We start from the raw sequence: 16,379 nt of genomic DNA on the forward strand, positions 1-16,379 counted from the left end.
ATAGCACACATTATTCAGGCTTCTTCTATGGAAAATGTTTAAAAGCTTTGCTAGCGGGGGATTTTGATTAAATATTTAGACGTGATTTTACTAGAGACAATATACTCCTTATATACTCAGTCTCATCTGTCAATCACAATAAAGAGTACAATACCATTTTATTATCGCTTTTACCTGTTGCTATGGAAAAATGAGAGGTTTGCCCATAGCAACCAATCGTATTACACTTTTCATTTATAAGATTTTTTTCTACTTTAAGGTGATGTAATGGTTGTTCTACAAGGGCAATGCCTACACTTTTCATGTCGACAGTTTTATAATGACTAGCAATGATTGTTTTTTTGTTAACATGTCTTGTAGAAGTGACACACAAAAATGTAAAATTGCTGATGTTTATGGTGTGAACATGTATAGACCATAAGTTCCTGAAGGGATCCACACAAATGTAATTCTTGTAAAAAATCTGAAGCATTGTATGGATCCATTTTGTTCTGTGGATTGATGTAAGTGAAGGTCTTGAAGTTATTGTTAGGACAAGGCCCGGGACTTGCACAGTATACTCCACCACCCTCTCTAAAGGTTACCTGATAGTTGTCAGATGGACAGTCACTAAATTTGCTTCGGTCTTCTTTCCCAACCAATCCCTAACATTTGTACTCCCACTGCAATGGTGCTTTAGGCAGCTCTCTACTTTCTCTACTTTTAGTCTGGGTCATTATTTGAATTGCTGATACCCACTGCAGGCCGACATTCACTGTAAAGTTCCTGCTACAAGAGCTTAAAGTGATATTGCCCCCCCCCCCCTTATTCTATGTGTGGTTCTCCACACGTACTTGCTGCACATTCAATAAATACCTGTATAAAACTTGTCTGTGTCTTTTTTCTGCTCTAAAATAGCTTAAAGGGGAAGTCTGTTCAAAATAATTTGAAGATATGTTATTGTCTAACAAAAGTTATGAAAATTACTAATAGACACTGTATATGGGAAACACACCTACACTGCATTTTGCCTGCACTTACTACAGCCTTGTCGTCTTCAGGTCTCTGTAAAGTTGGTGATGTCACATCACATAAACTATAGGTGCATTTCCCATAAGTGTCTATTAGTAATTTTTATAACTTTTGTTGGGCAATAACATATATTAAAATTATTTTGCCCGGCCTTTCCTTTTATGTAATGGTTGGACAGTGTCACCTAGGCGGGCCTTCAAGGCAATTGGGCCTCTCCTCCCCAGCAGGGAGATGGCGCCCAACTGCTTTGAAGCACGGCCTCTGAATGTTAGGCATGGCCAAGTGTTTCTATGTTCTCTAGGGGAGGGTTAAGCTGCAGCTAGAGCGCTCTGGCTGCAGCTTATCTCTGCCAGAAAAAAAGGGATTTGGAGGTGATTTTACATCATATCTGCCCCATATCTCCCCTGAAAGCATCTATCGGTGGTTGGTCGGAAGAGCCCTATACAACTAATAACAGTGCCCAAACCCACCATGAGCAAGGCCAGCTAAAGTATAAGGTGTATATGGACCTTTATAAGATTTGCTGCTAATACCTTGGCCCCAAATATTACAGGGCACCTTTAGATGTCCTGAAAGACCCATTCCTTGATGTTTTTGCAGAGAAGGGGGTGACCTATACAATATTAGGTGGGTGATTTTAATGTTATGGCTGAACAGAGTAAGATATTATTTTTCTTTTGTTCTGTGCAGGTCTGGAAATCACAGGTCGCTGCAGGGACTTATTGACCATAGTGATGTCACTATAGCAGGCTGGGACTGGATGACCTGCTTACATGATATGTCTCTGCTATGGAAGACATCATGCCGGTATGTAATGCAGGATCTTCACAGCAGCGGTGAATTCTAAAGACAAGTATAATGTTGTTATTTTCTGCATTTTGGGCTGGAAAACCTCTTTAACTATTCAGGTGCCTCTCAGTTGTTTAATATTTTAGGAGCCACAGTTTATCACAGCTGCTCTTACACATACACACCTTACATACTAACAATTTTTCCAGCTATAATTTCCCTGTAAGAAAAATATATTTTCCTGTAGTGATTTAACAGCGGAATCACAGCTAGTAATTACTGCTACCAGCAATTTCAGAACAATTTTTTAAACTGTCTCTGAGGTCAGGATATACTTCCTGCATCAGAACAAAGACTGTTGCTGAGGAGATTTTACTACATTTACTTTATGAATTATTTCTCTCTCTATTGGAGGTGGTTATGTGACAAGCAATTCTGCTTCTAAGGGTTGTTTAAACTGTGTTAAGGGGTATCAATTTCATGGTCCTACAGCTGTTGTAAAACTACAATTCCCATCATGTCGGTAGAGCCAAAGATGGGAATTGTACTTTTGCAACAGCTGGAGAGTTGCGAGTTTGACACCTGTGATGTAAGGTGTTGCAAAGCTTCCGGCCAACACCCGACAGCGATCCATTTCCAACCCTCGTTGGTAGTGTCTGGATCCTGCTCCTGCTCTCCGCTGTGGTCCTGTCCACTCCTCTGCTGTATTTTATGCTGATTTTTGGCCTGCTCGTCTTTGTGTTTTTCAAGTTCTTCTTTTTCCTTCTGATCCATACAGCAATGATACCTTGGGCCACTAGGGTCTGCATGCAGCCAACTGCTCTGGATTTATAGAGGCAGCTTTATAAAGGCCTTGCCTGAGTGTTGTTGCATTCCTGCACCCATATCAAAGGTGTTTGCTGTATTTCCATGTATCCTGACTTCTGCCTGTTCTTTGGATTATGTTTTTTGTCTACCTCCTGTCTGTACTGTGTTCCTCTGCTGTTGCCAATTTAGATTGTCTGACCTGCGTCTGAAGCAGCCTGCCCTGATCCTTTGCCTGTCTGACCACGATACCCATCTCATCCCTAGTACTGCTGTGCTATCTCTCCTGCTGATGACCTGGCTTGCTTACCATGTATACTCTTTTCTGATGCTTAGCACCGACTGTCTTGTTCTTAGAAACCAGTTGCTGCTCACACCAGAAACACACTTGGAGCAGAATAAAGGGGGAAGACCTAGAGGGCTCCCAGTTGTGGCCTAAAGCCAAACTGGTTGAGTAGCACAGTGGATCCACACTCACACTGCAGAAACATAGGCAGAAATTCCGAACAGAATCCCGTATGCCTCACCGTGTCAATATTGCTTTACTTACAATGTTACATTTACTTCTATGGAAGGCCTATTACAGTATTGTATAAAATGGATTTGAATGACGTTTTTCTTTGTTCGTCATGTAAATTTAAACATTTATTTCTCTGCATATACATATGATTTATACACATTTATTATATTCTCCCCTTAGCTTTAGTTCAATATGGCTGGAACCATGAAGGGTATGGTTGCATAGAGAGAAATGTTCCGCCAGTCAAAGATCTCAGTTTTGCACTACCTGTATCACAGTACATTGCAGATAATGAAATTAAATGTGGTTGCAAGCTGCCACTACTGGTATCTGGCATTAGCTAGAAATGTAGCTAAATTCACTTTCATTGCTTGTAATACATTTTATTTGTTGATTTTGAACAAAAAAAGTGCAAAGCTTACAATAGCAAGGATTGCTACATTGTAAGGGGGTCCCATTTAAAGAAGTGTTGCAAAGAGACATGCAGAGGCGGTCTGGAGATCCCTTCCAAATCCACAGCTGTGCAGAGAGCACTGGTGTTATAAGTGTGCTGCTACTTCTGCTGGGAGAATAAAACCCATTCTCTATTTCTCCTGGCATACGCATTGCTGACTGCGCTGTGGACAGTGTTGAGCAGCAGTGCCATCTAGTAACCCACTGTAAAAGCATAACTAAACACATTTGCCTACTCAGTCCCTTACATTGTTTCCTGCACAAAGCTGGTGAGCCACAAACAACAAGCATTAGAAAGAGAATCGAAGACACTTGTGCACAGTGTTCCAGCAAAGTGCTTACAAAACACACCATTAAAACAATAGTCTAGATTTATCAAGCTGCCTTAAAGGAGAAGTCTCACAAAAGTGTAAAAATGCAGGCAGTCAGAGGGGGTGCTGGAAAATAACAAACAAGTAAACTCACCCCTCCTCATGCCCCGTAGCGCTGCCCCGAGGTCCTGCTCAGAGTCACCGTACCCGGCAGAGTGATTGCCTGCTCAGCCAATCAGTGACTGAGCAATTGCGACATTGAAGTTAGGAGAGCGGGGAATATGACGTATTCCATGTGCAAGGGGGTCATCAGGTGTGGACGAGTGAAAGCCCTTTTACTGGCCTTGTGGCTAGCTAACCCTGTAGATCCTATTGTGGCTGTTGGGGGTCTGCACAGCAAAGGAGTAGTCCTCGACCCTGTTGTAAACTTGGAGAGGTTTCTGGGGGGCGTGAACCCATTAAGTGTGTGTAATAAAGATACATAGGTAACTTGCAATCAGGAGTTAAAGTTCGACCGAAACAATATGTTCTGAGGCGGCAGGGGCAGGGGAGAAAATAAGCATGATTGACTTCTTACCTCTCCCTATGCCTGCGATACGCGCTACCTGACTAACCTTGTAACCCCTGCCAGAAGGCATTTTCCCCTGAGTTGTGACATCATCATGCCTAACAGCGGGGGTTATGAGGTTGGTCAGGCATCCTGCCCCAGTCACTGACTAGCTGAGTGGGCTGTGACGTTGGCAGCATAGTAAATCCCAGAGCCCAGCGGGGGTCCCGGGCCGGTCAAATGGGTTGGAGAGTTATAAAACTTTAGAATGGATGTGTGGAAATTGTTCACATTTTCCTTTAGGTGCTTTGTTAGCAGTAATATTGACAAGGAAAGTGCTTTGGGTACAGTCCAGTGTACATGATTCTCCAACAAAAAAGAGCCTACACAGGTTGGGTAACTGTGGTGAAGACACTTGAGAAGACTTCTACTCACATCCCTATCGTTCCCTATCGCAGGGTGTAAGATACAGACAATCATGATGTAAAGGTCACGCAGCACTCCATCCGGAAGCCAACAAAGTGTTAAGTAATAATAGAAGAGTCCTTAGAAACTATTCCCTCTGCTGGCTAGACAATTTTCCCTCTGGGAGCAGGAACAGGATACATGAGAAGAATGCCCTCTTGGCATGGACTGGAGACAGTATGGTTAAAAAAAAAAAAGCCACATGGTGCTGTGATCTCTGTAATTGACCTAGAGCTGACTCTGGGTCAGAAATGAACTTTACGTCAAGGGTGAGTTACGTGGTTCTTGGCCAGGACCAGACACTGACTGTGATAATCCAGCCCTTTGGGGACTGTACAGGTTGGACTTGGGAAACTCTTCACCCAGACCTTCTAGTAGTTTCTACATAGAAACCAATGTGGGGAGAGTCATGTGACCAATGTTCCATGCATCCTTATAGACACAATCCGCGAGTGTTAGCACTAAAGGGCAAAATATTTAATTTATTTACCTCCTAATACAACAGTGTATGCCGGGGTACAGAAAATGGCAAGCTTACATAGTTGACTCACAACACCCAGATAAATGTTTAGACATGGCTGAAAATAGAACTACTCAGCCATAGTAGCTGTGAGGTGTTATAAGAGCACTAAACTCACCTATCTCACCAGTCCATTGACTCGTGTGAAAGAGGGTTTCTAATTCCCCTGCAGGTAGTAACGTCATCCCTCAGTGATGTTATCACTGAACTACACTGTGCAGCTGTGGAAAGATTTTTCCCAACTCCCTATGTGTTATAAGGCTGAATCCCGGAATTCCAGGCGGTCCCCGGGCTGTCTCCTCCTTCCACACGGACCATGAAGACATCAGCAATTAAATGCGGAAGGTCTGGCTAGGATCCAGTTCGATCGAACCTAGCTTTTTCAGATATTCGATCAAGCCTATTCGTGTCCTCCATGTGGTTGCAGTGTAGCTTTCACACGAACATTAGCATTTATTCAAATTTATTGTACTAAACAAAATAAAAAGCTGCAGAACCTCTTTGCAGCAATAATGTACAGATTATATTACTTTAATGAGATACCTACAGAATTCTCTGTAAGGTATATCAGGTACAACCTGCACTTCAAATCAGCTTCTATGGGAAAGGACTTTGCTGTGGTTTTGAAAACACAGAATTGAATGCAGTTTTTGCAGTTTGTCCATCACACCCATTAAAAAGGGTCCTGACTTTCTAAGCCGTCCTCCCTCTGAAAGGCATGATCCCACCATGTATTACATGGTTCCCCTCTTATTTCAAAGGGCATTATGCAGGGCCATATTTAATACTCACATGGCCCTAGTCACTAAGAGTAACTATACCCTTATTCAGATAATTGGAACTATGTTTGAATGTTTTTGGAGGTAGGTGCACTGAAAAGAGTATAGAGTGGCACCTTGGTTTAAGAGTAACTTGGATTGAGAGCGCTTGTAACTTTGTTGCCCTGTACTCTGACCCAGAAAGTCTCCCTCAACTTTCAAATCATAGCAGATCCACTTCAGACTGGGGCTTGCATCAGGGGACAGGACTGTGGAGGTAATCTCTTCATAGCTGTAACCTCTTTCTCCCCAGACAGAGAGTGCTGCTGTACTGTGCCCACATCTGCCCTGCTAATTCCTTCATGCTCCCTGCAGTCCTTGTTTTTCCCATCCTCTCCCTTCCTACTATAATCTGCCTGCACTTACACTCAGCTATGCACACTGCTGCTATAATGTGCCTGTACTTACACTCAGCCATTCACACTGCTGTATAGAAAAGTTTCTGTCACTGTCCTCCTGCACAGTCCTGTGATTCTTACATCCTGATTGGTCCATGCTGAACACACCCCTTCCCCATTGCTGTCATGTGACCATACATACCTCTGACAGCAGCCCTGCTTCTCTATTCTAGCCTGTTGCGTTGCGCTACTCCATTATGGGGATGTGCAGTTCCATCCTATATTTACAAACTTCGGCTGTGTTTTCAGGTTTATGCACTTACTATACATTATGCACTACATGCTGATTGCTATACTGTACAGTTACTTATACTATGACATATTCAGTTGTTTCTTAATGCTTGTTTCATTTGTTTTACATGTTATTCAGAATTTAAAAAAACAACATTATTTTGGGATGTGGAACCAATTGTCTGCATTTCAATGATTTCTTATGGGAAAATTTGCTTTGCTTTAAGAATGATTTTGATTACAAGCACGAAAGTCCCAAAACGAATTATACACGTAATCCAATGCACCACTGTATTATATTTGGTATGAAATATAAATGGTAATCCCTCACCACTTTTGCTGGCAAAAAATATCAGGAAAAGAGGGGGTCAGATAGCAGTCTCAGAATCCCTCTTACTTTCCATCTGAATATAGTGGACCAAATAATATTACTTTACAAGGGAAAAATATTACATCCACAGTCCACACCATTACCAAATATTACCATTTCATAGTATTACAACTACACAATGACATAGGTACAAGGCTGGGCTTAGACTTGACAGACCCCAAATAGTTACTATATATAAGGATTTAGTTGAACTGGCTAGTTCTTATTTTGCCAGTAGATATTCTTTATATTAAAGGGGTTGTCCAGCAAAAATCTTTTTCTTTCAAATCAACTGGTGTCAGAAAGTTATATAGATTTGTAATTTACTTCTATTAAAAAAATCTCAAGTCTTCCCATACTTATCAGCTGCTGTATGTCCAGCAGGAAATGTTTTATTTTCAGTCTGACTCACTGCTCTCTGCTGACATCTCTGGCCGAGACAGGAACTGTCCAGAGCAGGAGAGGTTTTCTATGAGGATTCATAGAAAACCAAGACAAACTTCCTGTCTCGGCCAGAGATGTCAGCAGAGAGCACTGTGTCAGACTGAAAATTAAACATTTCCTGCATAACACATAGGAGCTAATAATTTTGGGAAGACTTGAGATTTTTTAATCGAAGTAAATTACAAATCTATATAACTTTCTGACACCAGTTGATTTGAAAGAAAAATATTTTTGCCGGATAACCCCTTTAAAAAGGCTGTCTGGTTTGGACAACCAATTCTTATATGGCAGGTCTCTATACTAGAAACAGGTACTTCAGTGACCATAGCCAAGTGCTAATGTTAATGTCCATCAAACCATAATGCTTTTGCTGAAATCAATAGGCATCCTAAGCATCCACTTAAGTCAAAGTGGACCATATGGTCCTTTAAAGTCTAGAGCATTGTCAGTCATAGATTCAGTTGTTAGATGGGGCCTTAAAAGACAAGCTAAACAGACCTACTGAGGACTAAACAGACTAAACTGTCATGTATTAGGTAGAAAGAAATGGATTGTTAGGATTGAGCCCTGCAAAATGGTTGTCCAGTCACTTGCCTCAGAATGGTGTAAAACAATAGATAAGCAGTTCTCATCACACTCATCTCCTAATGTTCCCATTTTAGCACTTTGCAGGTTAAGGGCCCTATTACACAGAAAGATAATTGTTTTAAAAATTGGTACATTGTTCGAACTTAAGCGATAGTCTTTCAGCGTGTATGCAGGACACAATCAAACAACAAATGAAAATTTTTATGTCATTGATCACATCTTCTAAGCTGACCATAAAATTATTGTTATTCATTCGGAAATTTTTCAGTGTATGTACACATTGTTCATTCATTATTACATTATTGTGATTGTATACTCAAATACTACAGTATTCAAATGATCATAATAACGTTCGCAATAATGATCCTTAGATCATTCAGCATGTTAAAACACCATGAACAGCAGACATTGCATACCAGCATACCAGCTGGTCATTGCCTTTTAACGTGCTATTACACTGAATGATTATCAGCCTCAACGGTTGGTAAACAGCCAAGTGAGGCCGATAATCGATAATGTAATAAGGCCTTAATACTGGTCTTTTCCTCCTAGTCCCTCTTGACACAGACATGTGACTGCTACAGCCAATGAGAGATGAGCAAATTTACAGTAATAAAGAAAATGACTTTGTTATCTCTGAAATCTGCTCATCAGCCTGCTTCCATTCACCTGACTATCACCCAGTGCTGCTCCTCCCCGAGTGCTGGGAAAAGCTGAATCTAGTCCTGGGAAACTGGGAGAAGTTTCCCAGGAGTGGATGCAGCTTTTCCCAACACCCAATAATGAAGCGATTCACTTCATTATTACTGTAAATTTGCTCATTTCTAGTTACAATATAAATTGATTGCAGGATGACCATTGCCGGTTGAGACTATTGTACGTTCAAACTATCGTGAGACCAAAATTCCATAGAAAATTGTTATTTGGTTCTGATGCCCCTAAAATGAGGAAAAATAAAGATTTAAAGGGGTTATCCAGCACTACAAAAACATGGCCACTCTCTTGTCTCCAGTTCAGGTGCGGTTTGCAGTTAAGCTCCATTTTCTTCAATGAAACTGAGTTTGAAACCCCACCCAATCTGGAGACAAGAGTGGGGGAAAAGTGGCCATGTTTTTGTAGCGCTGAATAACCCCTTTCAGAAAAAATAAGCAGATACTGCCGTGGCCTAGGGTTGCTAGGTGGTAACAGCAGTGGGCTACTTAGTGTTTTGAATATGCACTTGTCCCGGTGGCCAGGAGTGGTGATGCCTACCCCTGGTACACTAGCACTAGACTTTGTAAGGGTGGCACTGGGTGTGTTTGGGTGCAAGTGCAGAATAAGGACAGAGTCCAGCACTTAACCAGGATACAGCTTTACTTGTAAACTCTTCAGTGCAATACAATAAAATGAAATGAGTGCAAAAGATAAAAGTAATGCCAACAATATCCTTTCTCCTGATGGACAACATAGAGGGTTTAGGTGCTTGAAGTAGTGAGGTAGCAAGCAGAAGGTGGTAAGTAGAAAGTAGGTGTTATTTGAGACTGGAAAGGTGCAGGGGCTGCCTTGGGGCCTTGCCTAATGCAAAACTAGTTTTGTATGTTGAGTCTGGTCTCAAAATACAATGGTCCAGAAAGGGCCATTGTATGTTGAAAATATTGTAACCTGAGGCCATTGTAAGTCGAGGGATCACTGTAATTTGCTCTGAATTGAATTACAATAACTTGTTCTCCACCATTGACTATACTTGTGAAGTTCCGGGAAAAAGGGTATATATGAGGACATGGATATTTAACTATATATCCATAATCTCTCAGGTACTGACATCATTGATTTCTTGGCTTCCACCACAGATTCTTTGACAGTTATTTTTTCGGGCTAAGTTATAATTAGATAAAAGGTTTCTCTGGAGTAAAAGCAGAAGACCTTACAGTGCATACAGCTCCTGCATTCCAAGAAATTCCCAGCTAACTTTTTAATGTGTAGGAAAAGGTCAGAAAAATGACTCCACAGTGTCATTAACTGCAAAGTACTATTAGGAATATTGATCAACACGCTTTAGAGGCAGTGAAATTATATCCCAAGATGACCTTTAAAAATGAAGCAATGAGCAAGATTGCATTTACCACTTAGAAATCCATCTAAAGATTACTGTGCAGCACCACCTGTAAATCAGGGCTGCGAATGAACTGAAGCTAACACATCTGATGTCCCATTTCACAACATAAATACTGTCAGGACCCTTATTTACGCCCGCTCCTTCAGACACCTCTTATCGGCCTGAGATCTGCAGCTACTCTGTGGGAAATGCATGCTGCAGTAAAGATGCCTGTGCCTGCCCCGTGCCCTCGCCTTGGTCTCGGTAACCTATTTGCTACCCTAATATACTATAACTTCTAAGATCGTCTAAGGCACGCATACACATTAGAGTACAGTTAATGAAAGTGGATGATTTCAACCAAAACAATTGGTCATTGATTCCAATGGCAGTCATGCATGGCATTTGCTGGAACCACTTTCTGCTAGAGATAAACACATAAGTCGATGGATACTAAAGGGAACCTGTCGCACTGAAAATGCAATTAACCCCTTAATGACGCAGCCATTGTTCAATTTTGCACTTTCGTAACCAGGTAGTTTTGCACAGCGTAACCAGGTAGTTCAGGCGCTGACCAGCTGTCTGCTTACTACTCCCCAAGGGATGATAGAGACATAGTTATAGCAAATGAAAATGTAATTTATTAATGGATAACACGTTTTAAGAATCCTCGCTTCGTCAGATCCATAAGAAGTATACAAACAGTGGGGTTTACATCGGTTAAAATCACGGGAAACCAATTTGCGGGGTAAGCACTGATTGGTTCCGAAGTAAAACATTATACCATACAAAATGATATAATCAAGTTGGTTAATAACTGCATTAGCCTTCGAAAAGATAAACTTTTGACAACAAAATCAAAACAGATAAAAGATGGATAAAAAATAAAAGCATTACAACTTAACATCAGTTTTTGGGATTACTACTTATACCATTGAAACTTATAACACTTAAAACAAGAACACTGATTTAGTGTGGTGATCTGTTATTTGGCTAGGGAGTCGGGAGGATGGGGTTCCCCTAGTCATCTAATAAGTTTCTGTTTTGATAGGTGAAAAAGGCTGAAGCAAACAGCTAGATGATATTTTATTAAATCTAAAATTCTATAAAGATTTGTAAAAAAAATAGTAAAAGGTTAAAAATAATAAGTAATAAATAATAATCAATTCAAACTTTAATAATCTGCTCTCTATATGCAGTCATACACAGATAGCTGTCAGTCACTGCAATGACCGCCCACTTGACTACTTAGGCTGGGTTCAAGTTAGTTCTTGCAATTTTTTCATTGACTTCCATTATATAAATAAACGAATCAAAACGGATCTGTTTTTTTTTAATTTTTTTAACGGACACAAAATTTAGGTCAACTACGTTTTTTGTGTACATTAAAAAAAACGAATCAGTTTTTTTTTCCTAATGGAAATCAATGGAAAAACGGATACACACAAATGCATACATTTTTCCATCCGTTTTTTCATCTGTTTCGTTATTCTGGGAATTTCCCCTCAAAACTCTGCTCAGCTCCTGTTCTATAACATGCTGTCTGCAGATTGGGCTGCATTTTCAATGTGACAGGTTCCCTTTAAGGAATATTTACAACTTTCTTACATCACTTATCAGTAATAGTCCCCTATAAAAACAGTTTTCACATAATTATAAGTATTGTATGTATTGAATAAATGCAATGCTACCACTGTCAAGGCTTTATGGATCCAAAATAGATCTATAAAGCCGTGAGAGCAGGAAACATTGGATTTATTCACTTATATTTCACACTGTGGGCAGCTCATTGCCTCATTTATACTAATTCATCCATAATAGTTCTGGTTGGACTATTATTTTCTGTGTATACTGTCACCGCACCTGTCACCTGCTCCCATCTCCCCCGCTCCCATCTTTCACCACTCCCATCTCTCACCGCTCATATCTCCCCTTGCTCCTGTCACTCCTCCTGGCTCTCTCCGATCCTGTCGCCCGCTCACATCTCCCCCTCTCCCGTCTCTAAGCGCTCCCGTCTCTCAGCACTCCCATCTCTCACCACTAATATCTCCTCCACTCCCGTCTCTTAGCGCTCCTGTCTCTCAGCACTCCCATCTCTCACCACTAATATCTCATCCGCTCCCGTCTCTTAGCGCTCCCGTCTCTCAGCACTCCCATCTCTCACCACTAATATCTCCTCCGCTCCCGTCTCTTAGCGCTCCCGTCTCTCAGCACTCCCATCTCTCACCACTCCTATCTCCCCCGCTCCCGTCTCTTACCACTCCTATCTCCCCCGCTCCCATCTCTTAGCGCTCCCGTCTCTTACCACTCCTATCTCCCCCGCTCCCATCTCTTAGCGCTCCCGTCTCTTACCACTCCTATCTCCCCCGCTCCCGTCTCTTAGCGCTCCCGTCTCTTACCACTCCTATCTCCCCCGCTCCCATCTCTTAGCGCTCCCGTCTCTTACCACTCCTATCTCCCCCGCTCCCGTCTCTTAGCGCTCCCGTCTCTTACCACTCCTGTCTCCCCCGCTCCCGTCTCTTAGCGCTCCCGTCTCTTACCACTCCTATCTCCCCCGCTCCCATCTCTTAGCGCTCCCGTCTCTTACCACTCCTATCTCCCCCGCTCCCGTCTCTTAGTGCCGTCACCGCTCCCAGATGCAATCAACAGACGTCCAGTGTTTTTCACAGAGCGCACACAATCACGCTCCTTGAAAAACACTGTGACTGAGGCCTAAGAATGGGAATGATTGACGGACAAAGTCTCCCCCCCCCCCCCCCCCCACACACACACTTTTTAATGTAAAAGAGAGAAAACATAAATAGCAAAAAAAAAAAAGAAAACACTATCTATCTATCTAACTTTATTTGAGGAGCTTGTTGCAGACTATGCAATGAATTCATCTGTTCATCTGCTTGTTGTACTGTGTAGCTGTGAAATGAAGTGTACTTTCTTTGGATTGCTTACTCTCAATCCACCGCCTGTGAAATATGGTGACTGTGGAGACACGAATGAGTCTCGCAGAGCTTTAGTTTTCATGTAAACAACTACTGGCTGACATTCTCATAGGAAGCTAACATTTTTATTATTATTACTGTGCATAAATTATGTATCGGTAATTCATTGAGGCACTTATATTCCTGGTACATACTTTGTTCCACTGACAATATTAGTGGAATTGTCAGTATTTTTCAGCACCATTATTTTCTCATGGGGGTTTCAAATTTACCTTGGAGCAGTGTTTCTCAATTCCAGTCCTCAGGCCTTAACAACAGGTCATGTTTTGAGGATTCCCTTAGTATTTCACAGTTGATATAATTATACTTATCAGGTATTATCAGGTGTTCTTTGTATGAGATATTCTTAAAACATGACCTGTTAGTGGGTCTTAAGGACTGCAGTAGGGAAACACTGCCTTAGAGTTTTCCTTGATGCCAAAGTGCTCCTATGGCAATTAATGTAAGAGACTCCGGTGGGTGAAGTAGGCAGAGCTTGTTAAGGATGACATATTTTGTATATTTAGTGATGCCATTACAATATGGCGCTGACCTTCTAAACACGTAGAGAGGCTTACATTCCTTAAAGCTTACGTAAGTGAACACTAGTGGTACGTAACTAACTCCTTTTGTACCTCAGGCAATGAAGTACTGACACGAGCCTTAGTAGAAGAACGTACGCCCCCAGGATATACATACAGGCTGCCATCTTTGAATAAAGGAGATCCACCTTAACCAGCAGTGGGTCAGAGTGTTTGATTCTCAGTGCACACTATAAACTATATAGCGTGTAATTTGGAACAGACAGTCAATACGACAGCACTCTTTAGGTGCATCCATAACAGGGTATAGTCAAGAAAGTGTATTGGAAGGAATATTTAGCTAAATTATGAGCTAGAGTGTACAGCAAGAGCAGGAAGTCTGCTATGGGATGAACACTAAGCAGAAAGTGAGGCAATGATAAAAATAGAGCAGACAGTTTACATCAGATGAAGAATGACGGCAAAACCACAGAAAGTTAGTAAAATAACTTTATCAATTTAATTTATAAGGAAGTTGTCATGAAACCCCTTCAAAATAAATGTTTCATCTAGATTTCTCAGGATGTTTTCGCTTTGTTTCAGACCTAGTGGTTAGAATGAAAACTCCAAGATTAAAATATAATAAAACTGGAAATTTTGAAAAAAAAAAAACAACAAAATAACAAAAATTCTTAAAACATTTTTAACCTGCAGTAAAAATACTGATAATTCATTAACTAAAATTGGTAAGATATTTTGCAAATGATTCAACATATTTTATCATAATACAGTGGTGCCTTGGATTACGAGCATAATTCATTCCCGGATGGCGCTTGTAATCCAAATCCACTCTTAAACAAAGCAAATTTTTATTATAGGTTTTGTCTTTGGTTCTGATTTGGTTCTTAACATTGCTCTCTGGTTTGACCGCTGGCTTGTTTCTTGGATTGTTCTGGTTTGTGCTTTTGGCTTTTCTTTTCCCGGCTTTTTACCCGTACTATCAACCATTCTATCCCTGATGGGCCCTGCACTTAGCCAACTTAGGGAATGTCGCCCAGTAGGGGACTGAAGCCTTGGCCAGGTTGTCCCAGTTACAACTACCTAGACTTTTAATCAACTAGAATTTAAGCATACTGGCAATGGAGCTTATTCCTCCCACTGTCTGTCTCTTTTTATGCCACTTTTTAGCAGTGTCTAGCGGAGGATTTATGCCTATGATAATATCTATTCATTGCAACCACAATAATAATTACAGAGCAATATAACTTTATACAGTGATTATGTTTTATTTCTACAAAACATGAAAAAAAGAAAAACACATTAGACCGACATCAAAGTTGTTGACTTCCCAATCTGATTTTACAGTAAGGTTAGGATTACTTCCTAATATACTGTCATGTAGTATGTGGACTTGATCAGCGTAAAATCCATTTTGCTGCCAGTAGTTCGGCCATCCATGGATACATCCACGCCGGATGGGTACTGTGCATGAGCCCCATTGGATATGAATGGGGGTCGTGCGCGGTACCAACCCTGCATGCTTGAATACATGGATACTTGGTCTTCTCGCAGCAGCATGCCTCCTGATAGGTACACTTTAAGTAAAAACTACCCCATTATTTCCCCTGCTTTAAGATGCTATGTCTTACTCAATCCAGTTGTCTCCTTCATAAAATTCATTTCTGTGTGCTTTTGCTTTGCTCCATTTGCAGTAAGGATGAATTGAATTTTGACCACTTCCTGCAAGTTATGAAAACAGTGCGTTGGAAGTAACACGGCGTTAAATGTAAGTCAGGCATACTGTACATCTTGTGAACAGATGTGGAAATAAGTCTTACTCTCACACCTTTTCCCTACTAATAAATATGACCTAAATAGTATCTGGTACTTACATATACATATTCATAGATACTCACATCAGGCTGTATAATTCCACAAGTATTTGTAAAAATAAACTGGAAACGTAGTGGAAATATTCCTCTAAATTCTCAGGTGCTGATGGTCCAGAATACAGAATGATCTCATCATCTGTTTTTCTTCCAAGAATATCGTTTTAATTTCTTACACTACACTTTTTGATCCAGTACAGGGATCTTCATCAGGAACCGTATAAGTATCACAGTGTCACCACAGTATCACATGTGGTATCCCACTTCAAGAGTTTTCTTATGGTCTAAGGAAGCATAAGCTGGGTAGTTACTGGTTTTTAAATCTAATAATAATAAAGTTTATATATATAGTATCAACAAATTCCACGGCCCTTTACATTTCTGATGGTACATGTACTTACAATCAGACATGACAGAATTAAACATTAATTACTGAATCAAGAGGAGTAATGGTCCTGTAATGGTGCGTTTATACAGGGAGATTTATCTGGCATATTTTTTAAGCCAAAGCCAGGAACAGGGCACAGGTCATAAAGGAAAAACAGAGTTTTCACCCTTTCTCGACTCCATTCCTGGCTTTGGCTTCAAAAGAGGGGTAGTCTTATACGATGAGTATATCGCAGACTTTATATTTTAACTGGAAAAGTTGGA

The 16,379-nt window shown here is 40.9% G+C and overlaps 1 long non-coding RNA gene across 1 annotated transcript in view; it reads left to right on the forward strand.

The window, feature by feature from the left end:
• The first annotated feature begins 1,707 nt into the window (after nt 1-1,707).
• Nucleotides 1,708-16,379, forward strand: part of LOC138779656 (uncharacterized) — a 113,881-nt gene continuing 99,209 nt past the window's right edge. The window contains exons 1-2 of the long non-coding RNA XR_011361118.1: nt 1,708-1,818; nt 15,552-15,625. This is a non-coding gene — a long non-coding RNA (uncharacterized lncRNA). The remainder of the gene's footprint in view (nt 1,819-15,551; nt 15,626-16,379) is intronic.

Source organism: Dendropsophus ebraccatus, chromosome 1, assembly GCF_027789765.1.
Source record: "Dendropsophus ebraccatus isolate aDenEbr1 chromosome 1, aDenEbr1.pat, whole genome shotgun sequence".
In the NCBI taxonomy this organism is placed as follows: domain Eukaryota; kingdom Metazoa; phylum Chordata; class Amphibia; order Anura; family Hylidae; genus Dendropsophus; species Dendropsophus ebraccatus.